At 27.0% G+C, this 23,837-nt stretch overlaps 1 protein-coding gene across 3 annotated transcripts in view; it reads right to left on the reverse strand.

The window, feature by feature from the left end:
* LOC126900075 (uncharacterized) overlaps positions 1-23,837 on the reverse strand; it is a 53,965-nt gene that overhangs the window by 2,382 nt on the left and 27,746 nt on the right. The window lies entirely within an intron of this gene.

The raw sequence follows: 23,837 nt of genomic DNA on the forward strand, positions 1-23,837 counted from the left end.
TTTTAATAATTACACCAAAATTTTTTTTAAATAATTTGAATAGTTATTTTTATCCAGTATCTTTAATATTTAAAATTGAAGTAAAATTAAATTAAACTACTTAAATTAATTAATTAAAATACTATTAATTTATTACTATTTATTTGAGTATTAAAATACTCAAATAAAATTGAGTATTTTGAAACATAACTAAGAAACAATCGAAAAAAGGTATTTATCCTAATAGTTATTAAATTAGGACTAAATTTTAAAGTATTATATTAAATAAATCACATTTTACTAAAGACTGCCGTATGTACGAAGAGCTAAACTATTTGTACATGTATGTCATATATTATGAATTCACAAGATCTCCAAAACAGGGTTCCCTTTTTTAAAACATAAAATAATCAACAAACTAAAGAAATAAATCTAATTATTGTACAGATTCAAATTAACGCCTATGTGTGGGTTTTCAATTAAGTCCAGACAATCGCATTTAACTATTAATTAAAATCTACAGTTTTCAAGATCACACTAATGGATCGCTTCACGACCCTCATCTACTATAAAAACTCATTTTTTCCTATTAAAATAAGTTCTTTCGGCGATTTTAAAATACACAAAATCTACGGCACTCTACTCAAGATTTCACTCTACGGGACTTATTTGATTTTGTAATTAATTTGGACTTAGAATATTATTCTTTAAAACTAAATGACACTTAAAAATTTTAAGTGAATTTTTTAATAAATAGCGACGTAACAAAATAATAATATTTTATGTTATTGAGGAAATAAATCTCAATTAATATTTTAAATCTCAAACATTTTTAAAGATTATTTTATTTTATTTTTTATAATAAACCCAAATCAACTTGAATTATTAATTTAATGGTAAATATTTATTATGAAATAAAGGTTACGATTGCTCCAAATTTAAATTAATTTAGTAATAATTTTATTGGACTAAGTGTATTGCAACTCTATACTTACTGGGTAGCTAAGCCATTCATTTTAATGTCTTTGCTTTAACGAGCATCGCGCTGGCAGACAGAGTAAAGGTTGCAATTAAAGATTTTTAAAGTTAGGTGTATTAGGTTACAATATATTTTTAAGTATATTGGGTATCTAGTCATTGAGTTTAATGTCTTTGTTCTAACGGACATCGCGCCGGCAGACAGCACAAAAAAACTTACGAATATATTTTTTAGTGTTTAATTTTTGTCTTGGTGATAATTGTGCCGCATCCTTCTAGACGATACCGCCGGGACACATTGGGCCACCACAAATCCGCCTTGATAAATCTTTTACACAGATATTAATACTTTTGAATCTTGCTCTGGTCAGACTAGAGGAATATTTAAAAAAATATTAGTGTCAATATACTCTCATAAAAAATATACTCATTCTACAAAGTCAAATAAGGTTATATTGTTTAATTATAATTATAATAAAAAAACACAGTAGAGTGTGTAGAATCTCTTGCATATAATAAAACAGTCATAGATTTTGTATAACGGTTTGGCATTATTTATAATTAAATGCTTTATTTTCAAACAGTCATATTCACTGTCAAACTCGTAGTGTACAGCATATGAAATACAGTGTGAATTCATCATTAACATTTGATTGTTTGAAATAATCGTTATAATACATAAAATACAAGGTAAATACAAAATTAAATTTTTGCTTTCAAATTACAAACNAATTGTTATAATACATAGAATACAAGGTAAATACAAAATTAAATTTTTGCTTTCAAATTACAAACATTCTATTGTGTAAGAAACCATTATGATAGGTAATAAAATTTTGCGGGATAATAACATCATTTATTTAATATTATTCAATCTTGAGATCAATCAGTCATTTTGTCATGACATCTGTATACATTTTTATTTTTTTGACTATTACCCTCATGTATTTAATCTACGTTTATTCGTCCTTCTAAATCCTTCTTTATTCATATTATTGCACTCTTTCACCCTTACACATTTTTTCCATATTTAAACACGTGTCATTCCGCCATTTATTACCTTTTTTAATTTTCTATTATACGGCTATATATCCGCTATATTATATTTTTATTTCCCTTAAAACCAGCCATATCTATCATTTAGGCAATCCATTGTTATTATTATTATTTTAAATCTAACTATTTTATATTCTTTTATCTTATTCTTATTTACATATCTCATATACTATATAAAATATTAACTACTACATACATAGTACATGCAAGTTATTTCTAAATAAAACAATTAGTTTACTGTATGTGTAAGTTAATACTTAAAAACAGACAGTTCATTAAATATATTTGAGTTTTGTTTCTATATCAACATAATAAATATAGTTTAAAAAAACTAAAAAACACGCTTTTAAAGAACATCGAACTAAAAAGTTAAAAATAATTTTTAGTTCGATGTTCTTTAAAAGCGTGTTTTTTAGTTTTTTTAAACTATATTTATTTTTCACTTTTTAGTTACATGTTATGATAGTAGTTACTATCAATATCATGGTTGTAACGGGTAAAGGGGAATCAGGGTTCGATTCCGGAGAGGGAGTCTGAGAAACGGCTACCACATCCAAGGAAAGCAGCAGGCGCGCAACGTGGAGGTAGTGACGTAAAATGACGATACGGGAATCATCCTTTGTAATCGGAATAAATACCCTATATATCTCTTAATGAGAATAAAGCGTATTAATATATAAGTTTTAATAGTAATAAATATATATATATATATACATGTAAAGCGACTTAAGTACGTAAACGTATCATGCACGAGGTATAGCTGTGTTTTGTTGGCGGGCGGGGCGCGAGGCATATATGGCGGCAGCGGCGTCGGCTGTAGGGATATATAAATGAATATTAACATATACGTATATATAAATAATAATATATATATGTATATATATATTAATATTAGCGGCGATGGTAAGAATATATAATCTTCGCATAATATCGTGGCACTTTCGTTGGCGTCGACGACGCGATGTCCGGCGTGATCCTCGGGCGTCAAAAGGTTAGCAGCGTTGATGGCGACGGTGCGCGAGTGGAGATCGGTTTATTGACGTTGCCACTTTGACAACAGGAAGAATACTACGGTATCATTAGCGGCGGTACGTCGTCGGCCGTGCGGCACTTGCTGGACTTTGCACCGCGGCGTATAACGCGCGGTGTTGGTCAGTCAAATACTCAAAATTATACAGAAAAAAATAGTGTTGGCGCCGACTGGTGAGCGGGGTGGGGTGAATGCGTTACGACGGTCTAGTCTCAAGGTCATAGACGACGGCATACGCGACATAATAACACGTGCCGCGTGGAGTTACAAACTTACAAACAACAAACGACAAACAACAAACAACAAACAACATACACGTGAAACTAATATAAGCGTGTTAAAAATTGAAGACTATAGCAGATGAAATATGTAGTCACGGGAGCATAAATTCTAGGAAACTGTCCGTGAAGGTTTTTTATATTTTTTTTTTGGTTTATTACAGTACTGTCAACGGTTAAGTGGGAATTGAATAGGATTAATTCTCGTTTCTATGTAAACAAGGCCTGTAGAGATTAAAATTATTATTTAGAAAATTACAATACTTATCAAGTATATATACAGTTTCGTACGAGGTAACGGGCGTTCGTCGTTTCCGCCAAAATTGACCGTATCGTTTCCGCCAAATCTGAATAAGGTCGTTTTTTTCGTTTCCGCCAAACTGATCTTCTACCTGTCTATCTAATAAAAAATTTGAGAACCATTTAGCTTTATCCATGGTAGGCAGCTTCCCGTACCAAAATTTTCGGCATTTATTAGTTATAGAATTCAATGTTACGTCCAGGTCTGTATTTATGATTTTTGCGTGGGGTATTAATATTAATGTGTAAAATAAAGTAATTTTTTACAATATTTTTTTCCCATCGCCATCAATTGACATTTGCCCTCCTTAACCACTCTCTAAATACAGTCACATCGTTTTGGATAATTACTTATTTTATCACATAAGTACACTTTTATAAACAAAATATGGCGTTTTACCAAAGGTAAATAAATTATAATAGATAACTGTCTTAAGAATGTATATATATTTTTGTAAAAAATAATAAAAATATAGTTTATAAGAAAATATAGTCATCAAAACATTGAAATAAAATTCAAATATTAATTATGTGCTTAAAAAATATCTAATATGTGTAATAATATAATAAAAAATAAATCTATGAACTATACATTTTTCGGTAGTTGTTGGAAACTAATTTCATAAATTCAAGTCTGCTAATTTATTTAACTTATCAATTGCCTCTTTTATTTTATTGAAACGGATTTCAATTTTATTCCATACGCTTATTGACATTACGTTATTAGAACTATATATTTTAATGTAATTTTAAAATTGAACGTTTTCTATTAAAATTTTTAAAAATATATTTATTAAAATTATCGTCTATATATAAATATAGCTTTGCGTTTACTGGCGCCTGCTAATTTTTGTCTCATAATTATGGGATCAGAACAAGGGCCATTACATGTATGTTCTATAAGACATATTAAAACTAATTTAAAATAAGGTCAGCTTTAATCAATTTAACTAAAAATTTTAAAAATACCTGTTTGATCAATAATTTCATCAAGCTCATTCACGTGAATGGTACCTTTGCATTCTTTTACAAAACAACGCCAACGTATGTAACCCGTTTATGTGCAAAACGAAACTTAAAATTATTCATTAAAATAATTTGTTGGCCCCGCTTACTTCTGATATATTCAAATGACATTTTAATTAAAAAAGTAAAATATAAAAGAACGGATGGCAAAATATTTATCGATATACCGATCAATACACTGCTATCTAACTAACAATAATAGAATAGGAAAAAGTAGATAATTATTATCGGGTTATTTTGGCAAATATTTTAACCAGTGGTTCTCAAGCCTTTATTTGTAGACAGGTATAAACTATCGGTTTGGCGGAAACGAAAAACCGACCTTATTCAGATTTGGCGGAAACGATACGGTCAATTTTGGCAGAAACGATAATCTCCCGAGGTAACTAGACCGTAGGACGGCTAATTGTGCAACGCACTAGAATTTCGTTTTACCTTAAGCCTGTTTAAGTCGCTATTACTGAAGCGGGAGAGGGATCACCTAGGAGGATGACATCAAATAAGTAACGAGAGTAAAAAATAATTAAATTACAAATAATCACATATATTGAAGGTTCTTCAATGAGTATCTTAAATGTAATGGGTAGCAGGGGGCTTTAAATACTAATGGCCGTCGAAGCGGCATAAAAAAAGTAGTTAAACCCAATAAAAAAAAATAATAAAAAACTCAGCTGTTTAAATGAAGATGTTGACAGTGTTGAGTGGACTATATGAGATCTTGTGGTAATGGTTTCGAATATCTGAGTATCACGAGTCAGAGTCTAGATCCAGGCACGTAATGGCAGATGAAAACAGACGACGGAAAAGCGACTATGCAATGAAGTTATTTAGTGATGGCCAGGCACAATCACTGGAGGCGTGCAAGGGCATGAGATCTTTGAGCACTAGGGTGTAATAATAAAAATAACGGCGTACAATGGTCGAACAATTTACCATTCAAGCGAAGGCGCTTGCTACAAAAAGATGACACATAGAACAATTGATTTACTGACTTATAACGATGAACTGTACACGGATGACAATTGTCACGGAAGTCATCGATTTGCCTTGCTGAGTGTGCATGGGGGCGAGTAAAGCAAAGACGCTACAGATTCGCTGTCACACGAATAATTTGATTAACAGTGGTTGTGACAACTGGTCCACTAGGTCCTTGCTAAAGGCGTTCTCTACCAAACATACTCCCCGCATTGAAAGTCTTTCAAAATAACTTGATTGAACATGGACTTAGCTTGAGATGTATTCTTTTAATACTAGCATGAAATAACAACGCGAACAAAATACAATCAAATAAAATTATTATTATTTGCAGTGCACATACCAAAAACCAAAATATGCATTTTATTTCTAAGCATTGTTTTGGTTTTCATAGAATTTATTTTATTTAAAATTTATTAATTCTAGTTCGCGATAGCCGTCGTTCGACAAGCACGTGCGTACAGTGCGCTCTAAATTACTATTTTTACCTTAAAACGTGTGTTTCGTTCTTATTTCTAAAACGGTTAATCAAAGATGCGACTAGTCTATTTAATCATTCTATTTACTCTCTACTTTCAACTAAATTCTCGTTCACAATAATATATGAAATAAATATTCGCCCTTGAATATTGTCAACGTTCTAGCTGTAATATTATCATCTCTCTAGTGCATGCGGTCTTATCGGCGGCCGCCTCGGTAGTCTTGTTATTCTATAATAAATAATCTAATTACGCTATCGCAACCCACCGTCGTCTTCAATCGTACTTATCGCGATCACGATTGTTATTATATTTATTTAATAACTTATTAATATTAATTACATTCTAATCAAAATGACTAGCAGAAACAACAATAATTAGTTAACAAATAGTAAAAATAAAACCTCCTACTCATCACTAGGCACAAGTAATAAGCAACCGACGCAGGATGGACCATACAAAAATCTAAAAGAAATCTCTCCAGTTCTACTAATTCCAAACCAAACTCTCCACGTGTGCAACCTCCCAAAACAAGAAAAAAATATTCACTTCGTTTTCGAAGGTCAAGATTCCAATCAGTTGAAGGATCAATTCAATTTCTGACTCAATGATTCTACCGAAAATATTACCACTGACATGCAGACTGAGTGTACAAATAAGCCACCAATTAAACCTCCTCCCCCAATTTTCTAATAGATGTCGAGGATTTTCCGGAACTATGCACAGTACTTATAGAACTAATCGGTGTTGAAAACTTTGTCTGCACATCATTTGTAGACAGATTAAAAATTCAAACCAGCACTCCAGACGCATATAGGTCACTAATACGGTATTTAAAGGAAGAAAAAGCCGAATACCACACCTGCCAACTACATCAAGACAANCGAATACCACACCTGCCAACTACATCAAGACAAATCTGATAGAGTCGTAATTCGCAACCTGCATCAATCAACGCCAACTAGTTTTATAAAATCTGAATTAGAATTTAATTTGTAGACAGATTAAAAATTCAAACCAGCACTCCAGACGCATATAGGTCACTAATACGGTATTTAAAGGAAGAAAAAGCTAAATACCACACCTGCCAACTGCAACAAGACAAATCTGATAGAGTCGTAATTCGCAACCTGCATCAATCAACGCCAACTAGTTTTATAAAATCTGAATTAGAATTTCGTCCTTTAGAAGTGAGAAATATTACCAATGTTCTACACAAAACAATTAAGCACCCATTACTACTTTTTTTTGTCGATCTAGAACCCAACAACCAATTAAAAGGTACATACAAATTGACATCTCTATTACACACAAAAATTGAAGTAGAAGAACCTTTCAAACCTAAAACTATAAGCTAATGTCTAAATTGCCAATACTACGGTCACACCAAAATGTATTGCGGCTACCCAACACGATGCGCGCGATGCTCTACCAACGTGTGCACTCTGTAAAGGGAGCCACCCAGCTAGTTACAAAGGATGTGCAGTATACAAGGATCTCCAACGACGCAAGAAACCTGCCACTAGTAATAGTTTATTTTTAGCATATACTATTCGAATATAGTGTGCAACTATAGAATATTTTTTAACTGACTATCGAATAGTTTGATAGTTACTATTCGATATTTCCCATCACTAGTATCAGATGACCGGAGTGCAAGATGTTCGAAACAATTACTACTTTGTCAAATCTCAAAGAATTATCAATTTTTTGTGTTTTTCCAAATACTATAATCATAAAATTTTAAATAATTATAGAAAATAATTTAATATTAATTTGGAATACAGCCNCATAGAAAATAATTAAATATTAATTTGGAATACAGCCTAGCTCACCTTATTTTCATTTAAATTAAGTAAATATATTTTATTGAGAAATATATTTTGTTGAGATATTGACACTAATATTATTTAAAGCTTCCTCTAGCCTAGAAAAAAATGATACAAAAATATTTATATCTATGTAGAAATTTATCAAGGCGGTATTGCAATGGCACAATCATCACCAAGACAAAAAAATCAAAAATATATTGTTATTATATATTTTTATAAAAATACATTTCCGTAAGTTTCTTTGCGTTGTCTGACGGTATTATGTTTTTTAAAAGAAAAACATTAAACTAGAAGTTACCTAGTTAACATAGGCTTTCAAATGTACTTTCTATATGCTTTCTAATATATCTAGTTTTAGAACAATATCTATGAATTAACTCAGCGACCGGTGTTATTCATTTGGGTATGCTAACGTTCGTGGTTTTAGTTTGTCTTAAGTCTTTGGCTATGTCGAAGATAAGGAATAAGGCGAGTGTACTTTATGAATAAATGTAGAATGAAATTTATAATGTATAATTATAACAATTAAATGTATTATACATGAATTATAAAATAGTATATACACCAATGTAGACAGGAGGGTACACTTAATAATAATGCCATGATGGCGCTGATATAAACAAATAATAAAACATAAATGTGAGAAAGTCTTACATAGAAGATAAATGACTATTATACTTATGGGCTAATTTGAAACGGCTAATGACCATGTAGATTTTAGAAAGGATTAATTGAAGTCGAATGCAAGTAGCTGACCAACGTGTACAATATGCTGTGACCGCTACTGTGATTTATTTTAGAAAATATATAGACCAACGGCGATATACTAAGCGCACAAAGGTGTGACAATTGCTAATGTGATATTTTACTTATACAGCAAAACGAATACAAAACTGCTGTTTCGCAAGCACCATAGAGCATAAAGCTAAAAATAAAGATGGCGGCGTCAATAAAGAGATAGAGAGAAGACCGACAACAACTCGGTGTAGCACAACGATAACATAAATAATCACAACAGAATTTCTCGACAGCACATATGACCGACGTGTAGACATAACAATCTAGTTGAAACTTTTAATTTTGTCTGCCGGGGTGATGTTTGTTAGAACACAGACATTAAGCTCGAGACTAGCTAATTAATAAGAAATACACATAATAGACTTTTAATATTGAATAAACATTTAAAATTAGGTTAAGTTAGTCATTAAAATGGAATAATTTACAAAAAAAGAAAATTTAATATTACTATCTAATAAGCAAATAATTATAAATTAAAAGATTCACCAAAACAAAATTCACTTGATAATTTCTAAGAATATCTTAAATTAAACATTATTCTACGTTCAATTTAATTTAAAAAAAAAATTTAAGTTCAAAACAAACTGCTGGGACTAAGTCACAGAAAGTATGAATCTGGAGTAGTGTCCTAGATTTTGTTTAATTTAAAATAAGTAAAAAATCTAGTTTTAACATAGAAAATAACTTATTATGATCAGAGTAGGGTCGTATGGACACTGTTTTAAAATCTGTACAATAATTTGATTTTGTCAAGATATTATCTGGTTATTTAGTGTTTTAAGAAGAAAACTCTGTTTTGATGATAAAAATATTCATAATATGTGAAATACATGTTTAAATAATAACATATTTTTTGCTAATATTATAAGTGATACCGTAATTGTAAGTGACATTATTAAAACGACGATTAAAATAACTTTAAAAATAAACTACAATATAATTTAAAATAAATTTAGTATTGATTATAAACAAATTATAATGATTGACAAAACTGGTTGAAGATTGTTTTAACTCTAATAAAAAAATATTTTCACAATTCTAATAACCTTACATTCATTTCACCGTTATTTGCATAACAGTAAGAGATTATTCCAACAGTATTAGAAAATTTTAAATATGATAAAATACTTTTTATATTTACATTTTGGAATGTTTTATCGATTAACTTAGTAAAAAGAAATGTTTTTACTAAATGATTATTCATTGCTTTATAATCTGAAATTGNCTTTGGAATGTTTTATCGAATAACTTAGTAAAAAGAAATGTTTTTACTAAATGATTATTCATTGCTTTATAATCTGAAATTGTGTATAAATATTCAATAAATTTGAAATCATCTTCATTTAACTTATATTCTGTGATATACATTTCAGTATTAACATTAATATTTAATTCATAATCTGGGTCACTAATTAAATCATTTGAAATTAATTCAAAAGAGTTCGGTTTTATTTTTTTAATTATATTTTCGATATTTATAATCAAATCATTATGAAAATCGCCTAGATTAAAAGATTCAAATACTTTTTGAACATCATTAGCTTCTTGACCGTCAAATAATATAATGGTATTATCAATAAAACGTTGCAATTTTTTTAGGCCATATATTGCATCTACTTTCTGTTTATTTTCTAACAATACAGAAACATACATCAATATTTTTCTCATTAAATGCATTAAAACAGTTTTAAAAACGTTTAAGACTTTTTGTTGGTAAATTCCAATTTGATTAATCCATACATCAAACCAAAAATAGTTCTTTGCCGTTGCATATTCTCTATTTATGTTACTGTAGATAGTCTCAAAAATATCTTCACTCTGTTCACCAAATTCCATTATAATAGTTCTCAATAATTCTCTGTCTTCCACTACGTCACACATGTAAATATTTCTGAGTGAGAAAGAATTTTCTTGTTCTTCTACATTTTCTAATTCAATTTTGTTGATGTTTTTATTTTTATTCATAATTTCTATTAATTTTTGAATGATTAGATAATCATTTCCAGAATAATAAAACATTTCATAATTATCATTTATTCGACACATTTCCCTACTTACAGTACATAAATTAACGATAACGAGTTCGATAGCTATATCAATATTTTTTTTAAATTGATTTATATCATTACGAAACAATTGAATATAATAAGTAAATAAATGCGTTATCCAAAAAATGTTCAGTCTATCGTCCATATAATAATTTATCATTGTAACTAAAAATTGTTTTGTAATCGATTCATTTATAATCATTGTATTTATATCATAAAATGGTCCAGTTGGATAATTATGAAGGAAACAAAAAAAATGCGTGTAATCCATAAAATTAGTTATATTTCTACAAAAAAGGTCCAAAAATATTATATCCGTTTTTTTCGATAGCACAACATTTTTTAGATTTTTATTTTCTAAAAAGAAGTTATATTTGATATCTGAAAATGACAACTCATCATAACAATCATACGAGAATCCAGTGTCTAATTTTAAAGCTGTTTCTAATGATATTTCAATTTTCTCAAAGTTATTTTTTCCGTAACATAATTTTGTCTCCACAACACATAATAAAAAAAAAAACATAGTATTTCTTTTAAAAATCATTTTTAATTGGTAATGTTTAAATTATTTACTAATTTATAAGTTTTCAAGATATTTTTTTTGAAAAACTCTTTATATATATTATAATTGTGTTTATTTAAGTATCATTTTCATTTTTAAAATTAGATCGCATAAATCATATGCTATAAATTTAATAAAATTTTGTACAAATAATTTATTTTTATAAACAATATATTAATATTCAGTAGTTACAAAAACGTTACAAAAAGACATCCCTTCATTTTTTGTATTATATTGATATATTTTACTATAATTAATCAACCAGCAAAAATGAAATAGTTTATCGTAACTAATAGCTCCTAAATGAAGACAAAAAAGTCATGAAATTTTCTATTCCTTTTATTTTAAAGGTGGCTCATTTCTAGTTAAATATCATTTTTTAAATTCATCTTTATTTAGGAGTACAAATAGGGTAACATTTTTCATGAATTATATGGAATATAATAAATATTGATCACTTGTGGCCAATTAATTAAATAAAATTAAAACTATAATAAAAAATTATTAATTTGAAAACTAAAAAATATTAAACTCAAAAGCCACAAAAAATTACTGATAAGTCGCGGATACGTATTTAGGAAACAATGTTACCCTTATCAACGCTAAACACATATACTGACACCCCGATTAGGAAAAATTCCCTTATATACCCCTAGTGACCTTATCACCTTGAACATAATCACTATGTAATATTATCAAATTTAGCCAATTTACACAAGTTTAATGATGAATTTTTCAGTGAACCAAGATCTCAATTAATTAAATTGTTTTTATTTTTAAACATTTCTATTGCCTCCCTAATATTAAGTTCNATTTTTAAACATTTCTATTGCCTCCCTAATATTGAGTTGTTTGTAATTTATGGTTTATAGGAGTGATTATGTATCAATAAATATTCGATCACTAGAGATTTCTCAACTTCTTGATTGTTTAATGTTTAAAACAAAACACATACGTTTAGCGTTGATAATGGTAACATTGTTTCCTAAATACTTATCCGCGAATTTTCAGTAATTTTTTGTGGCATTTGAGTTTAATATTTTTAATATAGTTTTAATTTTATTAAATTATATGGAAATATAAGTTTTTATGGTCACTAAATTTTTTTATTGTATTTTTGGATAGCATCAGTAAAAATGTTCTAAATAATAAGTGGGCGAGTAGATTTGGAAAAAATTTATTAGATTTCAAAGACAAATATGTGTACTATAATTAAGACTAGGCCGTTGCCCTCAATTATTAATACAAATTTTTTTTAATTAAAAAAATTATGTACGTTTAACTTGCATAATAAANTTTTTAATTAAAAAAATTATGTATGTTTAACTTGCATAATAAAAGTGTAGATTTCGTATATTACTAAACTAAAATTTCATGAAATAAAACTTTAAATTTTTGTTGAATATTTTTTCCTTTTTGGTGTATATTAAAACACTTAAATATTTTAAATTTTTAATCGTAGCGCATAAAGTAACTTTTTAAGTGATATATGTTATAAAACCTAATAATGATATATGAGAGACGTAAATAAATAAAACAAATACAAAGTTTTCTGTTAAGCAGCTGTATAATTAAACGTATCAGGTATTAAAAAAAGTTAAATAAATTATATTCGGTACTGACGTTATGTTTAAGTACAAAGTTGCTAATCGTATTAACAAAAAAATGTAGAAAAGTAACAAAACTAATAATTAAATAATAGAATTAATNCTTATATTCGGTACTGACGTCATGTTTAAGTACAAAGTTGTTAATCGTATTAACAAAAAAATGTAGAAAAGTAAAAAAACTAATAATTAAATAATAGAATTAATAATCATGAAATAAAACTAGCTCCCTGGCCACCAAATACTACGTTGACCAAAAAGGCTGACCGATGTTGAGGACACTTACAGAAGCCATTCGATATGTTTATTAAAAGGGGGTCCATGATGTTTATTATGAAGCAAACATAATAAAAACGTTTTTAAAAGATTTTTCAACGAATCTAATGACAAAGTTTTACAAAAAATGATTTGAAAATATTTACTATGCACATATTCATTTTAAACTATTTATAAAACATTAAATGACTATTTTATATCAAATATCGTACGAAAGTTTTATCAAAAAAAAAGACTGGTAATTATTATGCCACCGACTCGAAACACCTATTGGCCAAGACATCCCTTGTTTTCACTTTTTTATGAACACGACTTGTTATCTTAATTCAAAGAAAACAATTAATAACACTATTCTTCTAGTAATAAACAAACATTAATTTATTGATAATTAATAACAATCTTAATTAAAATTAATATACAAAATGTTAATATAAAATTAATATGGGTATGTTGATGAATTGTGAATTGTGATCGTTTTCTTTCATTTTGAATCATCCTACAAGTCGATATTTATCCATTTTTAATAATTCTGAAGTGCATATCTAAAAAACTATCATAATTTAGATATGAGACCGGGATGTAAACAATATTCTGTTGTCTAGAGCTTTTAAAAAAAAACTGATTATTAAACTGTTACGCATCAAGTATGTAGAAAATATTTCAAATATTACGGCAACACAAATAACTTGGATGGAAAGTATTTAAAACCTTATTTATAACCTTTCAATAAGGGTTTCCAGAAATTAAAAATTAGATACATGAATACATGGAATTAGCTACTTTTACTTTTTAAATTTATTATAGAGCATCTAACGTATACATCCAACCAAACTTAATACCATCACTAGTAATGAGTAGGATTCAGATAATCAATTAATACAAACTCCCGAAAATACATCTTAGTCCTACTTTCGCAATTTCTTCTATTTTATCATCTCAACATTTAACTTTGACGCAATTTTCTGAACTACCATTCAAACGGCCTCAGAAACTAAAACTTTTTGCTTCGAAAAAAAACGAATGAGCTAACTTATATTCTAAAATTAAGGTTATTAATAAATCTTTCAATAAAATGATTGTCGCCGATTATCAGCAACTCACGTTAGTAGAAAACGTTGGATTTTTAGTAAAAAATTATTAACCCCGGAATTACTTCCATAAGACTATATTATAAAATATATATATAACTTATTCTTTAAAATATAAATGATTTATCAATCACGACAGATATCCAGAAATCTGATTGCAATAAATATATAACAATGACGTGCCATTTATGAACCTACCTCCATTAAAATATTAAAGTTCAAAAATTGATTATAACTAATATAAATTTATCTTTTAAACATAGCATGTAATGACAAAAACAGTATATAAAAATTGCATAAATCATAAACACACATAAACAAAATTAATATTAGTAAATTTATAATTTTATTTATTTAATCGAAAATGTCATTTAATACTAAATGAATCATGTTCAGAAAAATAAAGCAATAACTAAAGTATATGAAAAAACAATTACGTAGATGATAAATATATCCAAGGTTAAAAAATAATTAAATATAAAAAAAAAATTAATTTTTAAGGATATATAGAAAACAATTATTTAATATACTCACAATTAAAATTATTGAAATTCACAAAACAAATAAATTTAAGGAGTATAAAAAAATTATACGTACGCAAAAAATAACACGTGTTCACTAAATATACGTGCTTAGACTTAAAAAGACATCACAAGAAGGTAAAAAATGAATGTTTCAAATACCATAACATCAATAAAAACACGTAACTAAATTTTAGAGTTAATTAATAAAAATCTGAAACTAGTAAATGGCATGTTTAAAATTCCTTAAAAAAAACCCAGCACAGTGGCATCGTGGCCTAATGGTGACTTGGCATGGTTTTGTTATAATACATACACCACTCATTATTAGTAGACTATAAATCATTGTCTATAAGTCATAAAATTAAATATATATATTTCATGTGCATTTTTTAAACTAATCTGAGATAAATGTTTAAAAACGCTATTTAAACTAAAATAATCTGTAATAACTAACACATTTGAGTAATAAACTAATAATGATATAAGGTCGTGAAATTTCTTGCATGTATAGATGAGTGAAATTTAATATTAAAGGACACAAAACTATCAATTCTTCTCCCACTCTTTTTTTACTTTATGATCTTTCATTTCAAAATTAATTTTATTATTTTTTGTTTCTACGTTATATTTATTTAGTAGTCCAATTTCAGAATAAGCTGTCGTAGCCCCAATTTCTAATACTATATTGATTAGATTAATCCAATAATTTGGACTAACTCTCTTTGAAGATATGGTAATACTTTTGCTTGCTATGATTCTTAGCCATTCGGCGTGGCCCCAATCACTATACATGCTTACTCGGCGTGTAAGGTGATAAACGAGTCTTAATTGAAACTCTACATCAAATTTTGAGTAGTGAATTCGTCGCTCACTTAACCAAGCAATTGTTTTATATTTAAAGTAATTTTTTACGTTACTTTCCTATATGTGTTGGTTATCTATCAAGTAATAATTGTGATACCTGATATGTTGTACGTGACATTTATTGCATAGAAGTTCTTTAGTGTATTTAATATTTTTCGTATCTACCAAGTTTTAATTTCATATATTTGATTGCACAAGTGAACCATGTTTATAATTTATTGGTGATTGTATTATTATTTTTATATATTATTGTCAAGAATTTATTTACCAATAGTTAATAATTTAATTAAAATATTACTTACAGTTCTGATTCTTCTTAATGATATCTAAGTGTACTAAATATTTTTTCAAAATTTGAGATGTGTGTAGCTATAATGCAACTGACTAGCTAAGGGATTGCTACAATGTTTTTTTAGAATTATGGACCTGTCTCTTTGGCTTATATTTAGGTTGTTTTTTTATGTATTGAGAAGGGTTAGCCTATATTGGTGTTGATAGCTATTAGAACTGTGGTTTTTGTTAAGAATGGTTAAGGATTTCTTTTTAGGGTTGAATGGCTTTTGTTAAAATTCAATAGTAATATTAGATTCTGAAGTGTACCAAATATAGGTAATGTCAGGTAGGTAAAATTTGATGTTTTTAATTTTAAAGCTGATTATTTGTCTTTCCTCGGGTCTGCCCAACGTTGGAAAAGAACAGGGGGTCTATTTTTGAATCGTCCGTTCGTCAAACGTATACGTTCGTTGAATGGACACGTTCCTAAAAATACGTTCAACGAACGGACACGTTCCTCGAACGGTCACGTTCGTCAAACGGATTCTATTATTCCATTAGGTATACGGCCTTCTAGGTATTGTTCGATGAACATTTATGTTTTACGATTGTTTGCAATTTATTGTAATAACATAAATAAATATTTTGAAAATTAAATTCATATAGCTTGATTTTTAATATTTTAATATTTATTTTTAATTAATATATTACTTTTTAATAACAATAATTTATTACTAACACATGCATTTATAACTTGCTAATTTAATTTATTTGATGTGAATTTATTTTAAGTAATTCGCTAAAACTATACAAATAATTTAATTACACATATTCTAAAAAAAATATATTTACAATTGCATACATGTTAAATTAAAAATTATTAATACACTTTAAAACAACAATACTTAAATTTTCAAAAATAAAGTGTTACATATATTTTATATAATTTTATTTTATTTATTCATTTTAAGATTAATTGATATAATTTATAAATTATGTTACATATAAATAAATAATAAATTTAATAAGATTTTAGTTCTTAATTGGAAAAAATGACACCCTGGTCACGGTCTACTCCTAAATACGCCACTGTTTTGAAAAGTTGTTAACATAATAAACATATAATTTCATGAATAATTTTCACAAAAAACTTAAGGTAAATTTTCAAAAGATGGTTTATTACGAAGTGCAAGGATGCAACCAACAAAATAGTTGTTACACGTATTACGAGTTTTAATTAATATTACTGACTGAGTAATCATAATATAATATTATGTTTCAATTTATTTAACATATTTACTGAAAAATGGAAATTAATTTATAATAGTGAATATAATATTTTAATATTTTGTACTTTTTTTTTAGACAACGTAATATTTAAAACATAAATATTACTTTTTTCTGCATGTGTTCAAACAATAGGGGTAAAAATTTTTGAGTTAATATACATGTATAATACAGAAGGGTTTACAAATACAGGTAGCTAATTGGTTTTGTATGACATCGATATTAGCAGGTACACAGCATTGTTATTATCAATGGTAGTAAGGCACATTGTTGTGAGTTTATAAATATACTAACTGACAATACAGAAAGTATATCTATACTGACTGACTGAGACGACAGCAATGTCATAAAAATCCAATTAGCTACCTGTATTTGTAATCCCTTTTATATTATACATATACAGGGTGTTCAGTAAGTTAGGAAACAGTTAAATTGTTACAAACAATGAGTACAATAGAAATTCGTTTCCTTATTTACTGAACACNATGTATTTATATTCCCTTATATATTATACATACAGGGTGTTCAGTATAAGGAATGAACTTAAAGTGTTACATAATTAATAATACAAGAATAATGTGTAACTAAAGATAATCGAAAATAAAAATGTTTAATTTATTATTATTCTGTAAGTAATTGAGTGGGTAATGATAAAAAAAATCACTCTGTATACAATGTATTTTATGGTTGCATTTTTCAAGTGNCAATGTATTTTATGGTTACATTTTCAAGTGCATTTTATTAAATAATGTGACTTTTGTTTATATTACTCAATTATCTCAAAAAAGGTCTCGCTGCATTTAATGAGATAGTAAACAAATATTATGTATCATTGATGCGCTGTAAGTTGCATTGAAATAATTTGGAAACTATTAGATAATAGTTCTATTTAAAATAATTTTTAATATTTAACTAAAAATTTTTGTTTGTAAATTTCAATCATTTTTTTAAACTAATTTATGTTTTGTATAACAACATAATTAATTGTAATAATATTTATTATAATAAATATATTTTTATTAATAAAAATATATATTAAATATTTTTTTTATGTTCATAAGTTAATAAGGAAATCTCACTCAAACATGAAGGAGCCTTAGCTCCCTATTTCCGATTATAGCTACTTCTACGAATAATTGATTTGTTTAATGAATTTATTTAATTAAAACGATTTTAATTCAAAATTATATTTTAGGTAAATATGTTTGTCTAAAAGGCAAGTGTAAGGGTCAAACCTTTCTTTTGTTATTTATGACCGTCCGTTCGATCGACCGTTCGACCCACCGTTCGCTAACGGATGGTTTNTGTATAATAAACTAAAAAAATTACATTACAATTCAAATACCATATTAAATTAAAAACTCAATCATTTTATTAAACTCAAAATATGTGTTCCCATTCAAAAAATAAAATTGACACCCTTACAAGACATAAGAGATGAATTTAAAAAGTATAATTGTTCATATTATATTTATTCTATAAGTTGTCGAGTGGGTTATGTAATAACTAAAAATAAAGTTGATAGGGATGGTATTAATAAAGAAGAATGATAATGTCATCATCCGTAAAGACATAATAAATACAAATACTTTTTTTCTGGTTATTACTTGATTAGTGTAGGTAGTGTATTAAAACTACCCTTACTTGATATTCAATGATGATGATAGATTCTCAATTGTAATTGTTAAGTGTTATTTAAAATTATAGTAGGTAAGTTAATAAAAGAGAATTATACGGGAATTATATAAGCGTATATATTTTTAGCAATGAGTTTATTATTTTAACAAATGTACGTTTTAAACTTAGTGAGAAAAATTTATAGACATACATTATAAAGAATACACTTGAGTATATAGGGAATAACCTTAAAGAGTTACTTGATAAAAGAGATTATTAAGTGAGAAAAAGAGACAAGAAAGTGAGAGAGTGACTGACTGGAAAAACAGTAGGAACAAATCTACTTTAAGGGACACTCTTTTTTTCAAAACGTTCGTTTTTTTATGCTTTTTACAAAAGTGTTTGAAAAAATTGGTGGAAACTTTTAGTTCAAAAGTTATTGCATTTTAAAGTTTATACGCCATAAGAATAAAAATAACTCCAAAATTATTTTTTTTTTGTTAATTTTCGGCTTTTTTTTTCATGAATATATTGTGAAACTACAATGACGTAACTCTTACGGAATTTTCTCTCTCAAAAAACCCTAAAAACCAAAAATAATTTGGAAAAAAATAAGGATTTTCCAATTATTTTTTTTTCCAAAATTACGCAATACAAAAAAAATGGGTTTTTCATACAGCCATTACGTAATATCCTTATTCTAAAAATCCTAATTCCAAAAGTAAATAAAAAAATTAGAATTTTCCAATTTTTTTTTTCCCCAAAATTTTCAATACATAAAAAATGGGTTTTTAATATGTTTTATATGAGTGATTACGTAATTACATGAAACCCAATTAATTTAAATAGAGCAAAAAAAAGAAGACCACGATGTGGTGTTATTTGATGTGTTTTTGTAATTAGTTCAATAAAATAACACGAAAATAAAAGTTTTTACTCTATATTAGGAATACTAAATCACACTTGTTACAAATAATATAAAAATTTAATTACAATTGATATTGAAATTTTAGTATTTCAATGATCCCGATACTGACGCTCACTCGAATACCATTGAATGTACTTGGCGCCACGCTAAAGTGGCATTGCCCAATTACAGGCGTAAAAAAGAATTCTATGGTGGCTACTTGGCCAAGTACATGTTTTTTAAAAAAAGGCGACAACGCAAACTTGATCCCACTATAGAATTTTTTAAAAATGATCGATTTTTATAACATATATAGGCCAGTCAACAAACGAAAAATGACGGGAAAAATTCCCAACAGAATTTTTGTTTAAAAAAAGTTGAATTAAGATATGTATAATAATATACTAAAAGTCCTCATTGATTAGAATTGAGCTTTTTTTTACAGCCTCGCAAAAGTTCAAAAATATGAGCTTTTTTAATTTTCTCAAAAAATATTTAACTTATAAAAAAAAATTTCTCTTCATTATACCTACCTCATGTTCTCTTTTGTCAACCTAGCCAGAATATCTGGTAATGATAAAATTAATTGTCATAAAGTGTATAAAATTGGTACTCATATTAAATGTAATGTAACTCGAAAAATATTGGTTTAAATGAAAAAATATTAGATACTTTTTTTGTTAAAATTGTCTTTTAAAAAACTTTTGTACGAAATTTTTTTTTGTAAGTTAAATATTTTTCGAGAAAATTAAAAAAAGCTCTATTACAATCAATGAGCACTTTTAGTATGTCATTAAACATATCTTAGTTCAACTTTTTAAAAAAAAAAAAATTTGGTTGGGAATTTTTTCTGCTATTCGCCAAAATTACTCCTTCGTTGACTGGCCTAATATTATTTAACTACAACCACAACTTTAAAGCACTATAACTTTTAAACCACACGCTTCCGTTCAAAAATTTTTACATATTCTTAATCTGCATAAAAAAACGAACGTTTAAAAAAAAAATTTTTGAAAAAAATAGGATGCCCCGTAATCTAGATTTATACCAAACAGTGTCTTTAGCCTTTACATAATGTACCACAAAAGGAATGAACGGGGATTGGGCGTCTTGAATGTGTCATACTTTTTATAGACACATTCAGTTATCATTCTATATTTCAACAAACGCAAAAGAGTTATTGTAATTAATTTTCCCTTTTAATTACTTTATTGGTGCCTCGAAGACGGCAAGAAAGACAATCATTCACTGTTACTTTATAGTTGCCAAAAGTCAGAATTAAATGTGTAATTGTGTTAGTGTCTTCTTTTCTATGGTCTGAGAAATAAAAGAGGTATTGATTTTTGTAATATTCCAGAGGAGAATATTACAGTTATGATAAAAAAATATTATTTAATGACAGCAAATTATATAGAAAATGTTTAGCTCAGAAATTAAATTTAAAGTTTGGTGAATAATAATATCGTTTAATTATTATTTAAAGAAATTATAGTATCTAAAATTCAAACTATTATTAAATAAAATATATATAAATACATTTCTATTCCATATGGACATATAACTAATGTAAGTAAACATAAGGTTGTATTATCCAAAATTATCATTTATATGAAGTTATTCGATTTAACCTAATTCATAATAATTAAAATATAATAATATCATGACTATAAGATATAATGCTGATTCAAATGAATTGAAACACTCCCTACACATGGAAATCGATATAGTTTTACTAGAAGCACTCGTCAAAACACGAATGTATGAGAATGTTCCTGATCTAGTGCCCAATAGGTACAAGCAAGGAGAAAACTTAGTCAATAAAGAATTATTATTGAAAGAAGTTTATGAAATACCACCGGTAGCTATTATAGAGGAAATATTAAAAAATGATAAAAAAAATATACAAAAGATCATCCAATGTTTAATACATATTAGACAAACAAACTGTGACACAAATTTAAGTATAATAGATAATAATACTGCATTTAATATAATGACGAAATTTATTCAACAAGGTGAAAAGTATGATGATGATATAACACAATGAAATATCAAATATATAAAATTGAGAGATACAAAGATTTAATTAAAAACCACGGGCAATTGTTTCTCTTCAAAGCCTATCCTTTAAATAAAGTTAAATTATATATTTACCAGAGACCTAAAAAGTATTTTATGTATAAAAGAATATTAAACTCAGTTATGAACTATGAACCAAGAGCCTGTTGGAATTACAATGTATTAGGAAATTTTATTAAAGGACTCTTGTTTATAAAGCTCCAAAAAACAGGAAAAAAATTACATTACTAATAAAACATTGAAAAATTTGAATAAGTAAAGTATTTAACATATACTTTAATTGGGTTAATAAAGGGCACGACGCCATTTTGCGAACTTGTAAACTAGTGTTGTCTACTGTATTGTGCTAGGCACGCTTGTGTTTCCCTCGACAACGCTTAACTTGAAATTCGGCAAATTTATTTTCCATCAAAAACGATAATATAATTCAATTATTTGGACCTCATCATTAGAGAAATCTTATAAAAGTGCCATTTTTTCTTCGCATTTCCTAGACTTCTCTACGAGTTCTCTTGTTGCTTTTGTTTTTTCAGTTTTTTTTTACTTGATATTAAATCAATTCATACCTAGAGAATGTTGTCATTCAACTATATTGTTTGAATTTTATGTAGATGAAGTGCACTCTAGAATGTAATAACGGTATTTAGATGGCAAATACAATTATTATTAAAAATATCTACATTTTATACTTTTAAAAACATTATTTTTTGAGATAACCATGTTAATGGGTTTTCTTTATAATTGTAAAAGTTCTATAAAGATTGATGATTGTGAATACATGTAGCGCAAAATCAATTTTCTACAATGCGTTAAACATTATAAAGTACCAATTATCATTTTACAGAAATCAATAGCATTTTAACAGTCGAAGAGCTTCATTACAGATTTGAAAAATAGTAGGTGATTATAAAAAACTCTTCGTACGCTTATACCTAATGTTTCATTATACAAAATATCTTTTAAAATATAAATTAATGCGTAGTATCGTTAATTATTATTTATTTCATTACACCATCGAAGATCAACCGTTCCATATCATCAACAAATTCATAGAAGAATTCAATTTCATAATAAACCCTCTTATACTCGGACTAACATTCCTTATAAACAAAATAGATATCCTATTATCCTATTATTCCTACTACACAACAATATCATTATTATCTTCCATTGATTGTATCATAATTGTATAAATATAATATTGTATACTAAACTTAGTAATAATATATTACTAAGTTTATAATATATTTGTTACGACTGTGGACTGTATTTTAATTTTTACGAGAATAATATTACTTAGGTCGCTTAACTATGAATTAATAAAATGAACTTTTCTATATGTGAATAGTGAGGCATTTATTAGGAGACTGGCTTTTCTCCGCTGAGTAAAACCGATCGTTCGCTTATCACAATATAATAATAATGAAAAAAATCATAATAATACTCATATAATAGAGCACGCCGCAACAATATTATTGTTTTTATTGTACGGCAAAACGGGTAACTTGAAAATTTGTAATATTTTTAAAAAAATTATATTTTGATTATTGGCATATGTTTAAGTTTTTTGAGAATAAAAAAAAATCTTTAATTTTCCTCGTAAATGTAGGTATTAATAAATTCATTTTTATATTATTATTATTTTTTTTTAATAGAATTTATTTCCTACTAAAATTTTTTTAAAAATTGTGCTAATCGGTTATTTTATTGCTTGACTATACAAAACTCATTTTCAATATTTAAATTTGTAATTTAAACTAAAAATCGATTACAATAAAAACTAGTTGATGAATTTTATTTGCAAAGGATATAAAAATGTCTTATACTCGTACTACCATTCCTTATGAATAACATAACATTTTCTATTATTCCCACTAAAAAACAATATCATTATTATTTTCCATTAACTGTATTATAATTGTATAAATAAAAACTCAGTAATAATATGTAATAATATGTATGTGTTTATAA

Source organism: Daktulosphaira vitifoliae, unplaced genomic scaffold, assembly GCF_025091365.1.
Source record: "Daktulosphaira vitifoliae isolate Bord-2020 unplaced genomic scaffold, ASM2509136v1 Scaffold_1, whole genome shotgun sequence".
Taxonomy (NCBI): domain Eukaryota; kingdom Metazoa; phylum Arthropoda; class Insecta; order Hemiptera; family Phylloxeridae; genus Daktulosphaira; species Daktulosphaira vitifoliae.